This window comes from Carcharhinus amblyrhynchos, unplaced genomic scaffold, assembly GCF_965287045.1.
Source record: "Carcharhinus amblyrhynchos unplaced genomic scaffold, sCarAmb.v2.hapA scaffold_42, whole genome shotgun sequence".
Taxonomy (NCBI): Eukaryota; Metazoa; Chordata; class Chondrichthyes; order Carcharhiniformes; family Carcharhinidae; genus Carcharhinus; species Carcharhinus amblyrhynchos.
Genome location: NW_027649783.1, coordinates 3,728,605 through 3,735,181, shown reverse-complemented (window position 1 = coordinate 3,735,181; position 6,577 = coordinate 3,728,605). Strand labels below are relative to the sequence as shown.

Sequence of the window (6,577 nt, the reverse complement as noted above, 5' to 3'; positions counted from 1 at the left end):
GTGATGTATTTACTTTGACCCTTAAACTGATGGCTTGTTTGAGTGTTTTAAGGTTCGCAGAACCGAGATGAAGTTTGGACACACAGGCTTGAGGGGTGAATGCTCCAGAACAATTCCACATTCCCAGAATTCTCATCCTCGGAGAGACTCGAATCAAGTCAGGTTACCAGCTTTGGACAGGAGTTCACCACCCGGCAAAAATGTGATGTCGGAATCTCCAAAGCAGACGCCAGGGGCAAGATTTTATCTTTCCAGAATCGGCAGGTCAGCCATGAAAATTAGTGCTGTATTAGCGGAATTGGCCATGCTAAATAGCCCCTTCGTGTCAGGGGGATTAGCATGGTAAACATGTGGGGTCACGGGGATACAGCCTGGATGGGATTGTTGTCGGTGCAGGTTTGATGGGCCGAATGTCGTCCTTTTACACTGAGGGCACTCTCTGAAGTTCCAGGCGGCAGTTTTATTTCTCTGAGAAGATTGACACACCAGTTCCTAATTTCTTCACATTTTATCCCAAAAGCGGACTCAGATGAGATTCGGACCCACAACCTTTGACCATCTCACAAGACAATGACTTGCTGTCTAACATGCCAGTACCAACTGCCACAAAAGGTCCACAGCAGACACCATTTCCCTGGCCTTGCACTGAATCCTGGAACACCTAGATAACAAGGACACCTAAGTCAGACTCCTGTTTATTGACTACAGCTCAGCCTTCAACACTACTATTCCCACAAAACTCCTCTCCAAACTCTGTGGCCGAGGCATCGGCACCTCCCTCTGTGGCTGGATCCTGAACATCTGAATTCACAGACTTACCTTGAATGGATTATCTCGCATTAAGTTGATCTTTCTCTACGCCCTAGTTATGTCTGTAACACCACATTCTTAACAGTTCTTGATGTTTAAACTATGAGATTGTTCAACTTACGAATAGTTTCTACATTGTCAAAAATCCATAGATGGACGAGGAAAGTAAACTCGTGGCTCTGTGGCGCAACGGAAAGCGCGTTGGTACTTCTAAATAATTAAATTAGCCATTCAAAGGTTGAGGGCTCGAGTCCCACCAGAGTCGAATTTTGGATCAGATTCGTAGTAAACAGTTTGCTGCCTCATTGATGTGATTTAGCTTCGGCACCGACTTTTCCTGCTCTGCCATCTCTCCATGCTGTTTCTGTTAACCCGGCTCCCAGGGAAACCACTGACTCGAGAATAAATCACAAACCCCGGTTTAATACAACATTGACTGTTTGGGTTAGAAATAGTAACATCATTTTCAATTCGAGATTTCACTCCTTTTGGAAGATAAAAAAAGGTTAAAGAACACAAACACAACAACAGCAATTTATAAATCAATAAATAAATATCAGTGCCCTGCAATGTAGGGGTGTTATTCTGATGTGTCTGCTGCGCTTGTCCTTCCAGGCTGTCGTAGTCATGGGTTTGGAAGGTGCTGGAAAAGGAGCCTTGCTGAGTTGCTGCATCGTGTAGATGGTGCACACTGCTGTCATTGTGTGTCGGGAATGGAGGGAGTGAATTTTTAATGTTTGGGAAGCGAATGAAGTGGGATGCTTTGTCCTGGATGGTGCTAACCTTCTGTAGTTCTGTTCAATCTATATTGATCCAGGCAAATTAACACAGGAAACCAAGTGATCTGGTTTACTCCCACAGTCCAAAGATGAGCAAATTGGGTGGATTGGCCATGCTGGATTGCCCCTTGGTTCCCCAAGGTGTTTGTATAGGGACATTACGGGGGTGGATGTGTGGCGCCGCGGGGATAGGTCCAGTGTACGATTCTCTGTTGGAGAGTCGGTACAAACTCGATGGGCAGAATGGCTTCCTTCAGCACTGTTGGGATTGTGTAACTCTAAGGCCGTTCGACTGCGTTAGAAATTCCTTGAGGAAAAAAATGGAAAGCTGTATTTATGAATTTACAGCATTAGATTTATTGCAGATTTTTTTCTCTGCAAATGGTGAAAATACCCGGATCGTGTAAATAGTAGAGATATTTGTGGGGAGTCTCGAAATATATTTTATCTCTGTAGATCATCCACTGTAGAGGGAAAGCCAATACTGATTAGCAAGGATGGGATATTGTGACTTGTACAATTGAAAGGCCTCAAAGTTCTCGCTGGGATTTGAAACCGGGGTCTCCTGTTTATTGGGGTTGTGCATTGCTCTGTTTGCTCAAGTCAACACAGACCCAATTCCCGCTCTACCTGTTCCTTGCCCGAAGGTGCTAAGATTGAGAGATCTGAGCAATGTGAACTCTGCAATTGAAGGGTTACACCCTGGCGATAGGGATATTTCTCCACAGCTGCTTTCGGAGCTGCTGAATATTTCCAGCATTTCCTCTTTCTGATTTTGTGCTTTCATTGCAGGAGTTCATTTACCGACAACCCAAAACTTGTCTCTCGGACGCAGCACCAGACAGAGCTTTTCTGTGATCTTCACACAGACAAGTTCACTTTTCACTTCCCGGCTTTACAGTGAGCACAGTGAGCACCCTGCGGCATCGCCTTCAAACCTCACCCCACCCTCCACCCCCACACCAGAGTCTCAGTGGTACAAGTGTATCTGAGGAATTCACAAAGTCAAGGGATCACAGTGTTTATGAGGGAACATGAAGGACTAATTCATGATCAGTCAAACAGATTGATCATGTGAGAGTCTCTCTCTCTCTCTCTCTCACACACACACACACCACCACGACCACCACCACCACCAAGGCAGATGGCGAAATTTGACATCAATAAAGACATTTGGAATTAAAAGTCCAATTCCCTCGCCCGTTAACTGAAATCCACTATTTCTTCCAAACAGCTTTCTCAGAATTACTTTCCTTGCAACTTTGTTCATTTAATTCTCACTTATCTCATTTTTTTCGGTCAGAACTGTTCCACAATGTATGTTTGATCTGGATAAATTGTTAATGTTCCAAACGAGGACAAAATGCTTTGCATCAATCGGCTAATTGAAATTCTGTGGCAGGAATTCTAATCTCCTCAGGAAGAGGTTTAATGCTGAGCTGAATGAACTGTTTTTGTTTACAGGGATGAAAGGTGATGTCACTGGGCTGGTAATCCAGAGGCCCGCGCTAATCTTTGGGAACACGGAGTAAATCCCACCACGGCAGCTGTTGAAATTCAAATTCACTGATTTAACACATAGGCACATGGATAGAAAACAGAAACAGGAGGAGGCCATTCGGCCCAAACAATGCTGGAATTGAAAGCAAGCCTCAGAAATGGCGGCCTTGAAATTTCCGTCGATTTTTTTCCCACAGAAAACATCTTCACAGAACAACAGAGAACATTTCACACAAAAGAAGAGAAAACTTCTGCTCAAGACGGATGATATTTACAAACCGGGAACGCATTTACACAACAGGGAAGAATTTGTCAGAACCACAGTGAAGATCTGTCAACGGGAGAGTCACAGTTCCAAACAGAGAGAACAGTTACACAGCAGAGAGCACAGTTACACAACACAACATACATTTCAATACAGGGCCTATCTTTGTGTAACAGAAAGTCCCTTTTCATACTCAATCAGTTTCTCCATCTCAGTGTCTTGCCGGTTTGCTCGAATATTTTCTGCCTCTCATTGTGAGTGTCTCCTAATAGTTTTTTACTGCTTTTCTGTGTGTTTTTTCTCTGTCTGTTACATTCGGGGTGATGTTACGTGTTATTATCCAGCCAGGGTGAGCTTCCCAGGGTTTTGTTTGTAACAAAAAGAGACAGTGAATAGATTCCTGGCTCGCGGGCAGCAGTAATAAGCAGGGAGGGGTTGACTTTGGGAAGCAGAGTGGCGCAGCGGAAGCGTGCTGGGCCTATAACACAGAGCGCGATGGATCGAAACCATCCTCTGCTATCACCTACTCACTCCATCAAATAGAAACAATGATGGTCTTAGTTTTCATTAACGAGTAGCCCAGAGCATTTGTCTCCATTGACTGGACAGTTTATTCAGCCAACAGCGCGGGATCAATTCCCGGGTCAGTTGAGATTGATCATGAAGTCTCCGCATTCTCAGTCTTGCTCCTCTCCTGAGGTGTGAATCCTCTGGTTAAATCACAGCCAGTCAGCTCTCCCCATTGATGGCTCCCAGAAACAACTGGGACTGTGAACCTTGCTCGAACTTTACCGACACTGGACAAATCATATCCCTCACACATTGTTCAAATAAATAAGTTTATTAAAAATAACTAAGCATGCGAATCGGATCATCCCTAAAATTTCATTTCTATCCCAGATTTGGAATTTGTCATTTCAGGAACAATCGCAAACAACCAAAATCCAAAGAGCGACACAGAAAAGCTCCGTGATTCGGACACACAGCCCTCTACTGGGAGGTCAGACTCTCTCCTGTTGCTCCACAAACTCACAGCACTTGCTCTGTTTTACATCAGGGTCATGTTCGGTGAATTCAAAACCAAACCGGGAGCAGAGAGGTGAACTGTCTCTCTCTTTACTTTCTCTGGATTTACATCAAATGGAAAAGTAACAACGAATCAAGAGAAAGCAGGAAGGCAGCGTTATCCTGCGGGAGAAATGTGTTCTTTGTTACGGATGTTAAAACACAAGAGGTGGTTTGGGGAGCACCTGCTACGTGACGAGGTGGCCGAGTGGTTAAGGCGATGGACTGCTAATCCATTGTGCTCTGCACGCGTGGGTTCGAATCCCGCCCTCGTCGGTGGTGTATTTGTTCTGTCTCCTTATTGCCGGGGAACTGATGATTCGCTCAGTGTTTTGAGTTTCACGGAACCAAGATGAAGTTTGGACACACAGGATTGAGGGGTGAATGTTCCAGAACAATTCCACATTCCCATATTTCTAATCCCATGAGAAACTGGAGCTGACGATCGATTCAAGTCAGGACCCCAGTTTTGGACAGGAGTTTGCCACCAGGTAAACATGTGGGGAATCTCGAACTGTTTCCATCTTTGGAGATTATCCACTGTGAAGGGAAAGGCAAAAATGGATTTTGTCACTGGCACAATTGCAAACATCATTGGAAAAGAACCAAGGCTCCGCTGGGATTTGAACCCAGGATCTCCTGCTTACTAAGCAGGCGCTTTAACCGACTAAGCCACAGAGCCTGTCACTGCTGAGGGTGGGCTCAGCGGAATGCTGGAAATATGTTCCAGATCTGGTGGAATTTGTGAAAAAGGAGATACTGCCAGAATTGGAAGGTACCTGTGAACTATCCGACTAAATATTGAACGGTTTAACGTGAGCTGGGTCCACTTACTGTTTTCAGACACACATTTGGTGTAAAATTAGAGATGTGATTCACACACACAGTTTTCTGCTCTGAAGGCAGCTGTGTTCCTTCTGTCGCACGAAGTGATTTAAAAAAGAAAATACTTTATTCATACGGGGTATGTGTGTCACTGGCCCGGGAAGCATTTATTGTCCAAATTAATTGTCTTTGAGTAATTGGCGATGAATTCATTCTGGAGACACTGCAGTCCATGTGGTGTATGTACACATAGACTGCTGTTAGGGAGGGAGTTCCGGGATTGTGAGCCAGCCATGGGAACGGTGATATGTTTCCAAGTCCGGATGATGTGTGTCTCGGAGTGGAACTTACAGGTGGTCATTGTTCCTCTGCATCTGCTGCCCTTGTGCTGAGAGATTTCCTGGGTTTGGATGGTGCCTCGCGAAGGGAAAAAAAAAAAGTTTTTGAAGTGGGATTTGAGCCCAGGCCCCGAAAGAAGACTGCGACCTGAACACAGCACCTTAAACAGATCGGTTATCCTGACTACATCCGCCAAAGTTCAAAATCTGTGCCCAAATCGAATTGAATTCCATTTTTGTGGCATTTACATTTCAAACTCGATACGTTTTTTATTCCATTTTTGAACCCCAGCCAGAGGCCTGTATCTGAGTCCCATCCTTCCCCAAGCCGCCGGGGGGTGAGGAGCTCCTCATTGCTGCATTGCTCTGTTTGCTCAAATCAACAAAGACCCAATTCCCGCCCTTCCTGTTCCTTACAGGAAGGTGTTGAGAGTGTCAGATCTGAGCAATGTGAAGTATCCAATTGGAGAGTTACATCCTGGCCACAGGAATATCTCTCCACAGCTGCTTTCGGAGCTGCTGAATATTTCCAGCATTTCCTCTTTCTGATTTTGTGTCTTCATTACAGGAGTTCATTTACTGACAACACAAAACTTGTCTCTCGGGCCCAGCTCCAGACACAGCTTTTCTGTGATCGTCAAACGGACAAGTTCACTCTTCACTTTCCTACACACATGCTTTAAAATCGGCTGGTCTCACACTCAGCACCCTGCGGCATCGCCTTCAAACCTCACCCCACCCTTCAACCGTCCACCAGGGCCTCAGAGGTACAAGTACTTCTTAGGAATTGACAAAAGCAAGATTACAGAGTTTGTGAGGGCATATAAAAGGTTAATCCATACTCACAAAGAGACTGTGAGAATCTCTCTCCCTCTCTATTTGATCAGCAGAAGATACAGATTGTCTGCAGTCAGTCATTAACCAACAATATTCCCCCTTCCTATACAGTCACTGAGTGGGGGTGGAGGGACAGACACCAATAGAGTGAGTGAGGG

The 6,577-nt window shown here is 45.1% G+C and overlaps 2 non-coding genes across 2 annotated transcripts; one reads left to right on the top strand and one right to left on the bottom strand.

Annotated features, from left to right (window-relative positions):
• The first annotated feature begins 4,613 nt into the window (after positions 1-4,613).
• trnas-gcu (transfer RNA serine (anticodon GCU)) lies at positions 4,614-4,695 on the top strand. The gene has a single exon. It is a non-coding gene; the product is annotated as a tRNA-Ser (tRNA).
• A 332-nt stretch (positions 4,696-5,027) lies between these two features.
• trnat-agu (transfer RNA threonine (anticodon AGU)) lies at positions 5,028-5,101 on the bottom strand. Its single transcript has one exon. It is a non-coding gene; the product is annotated as a tRNA-Thr (tRNA).
• Positions 5,102-6,577: the final 1,476 nt, after the last annotated feature.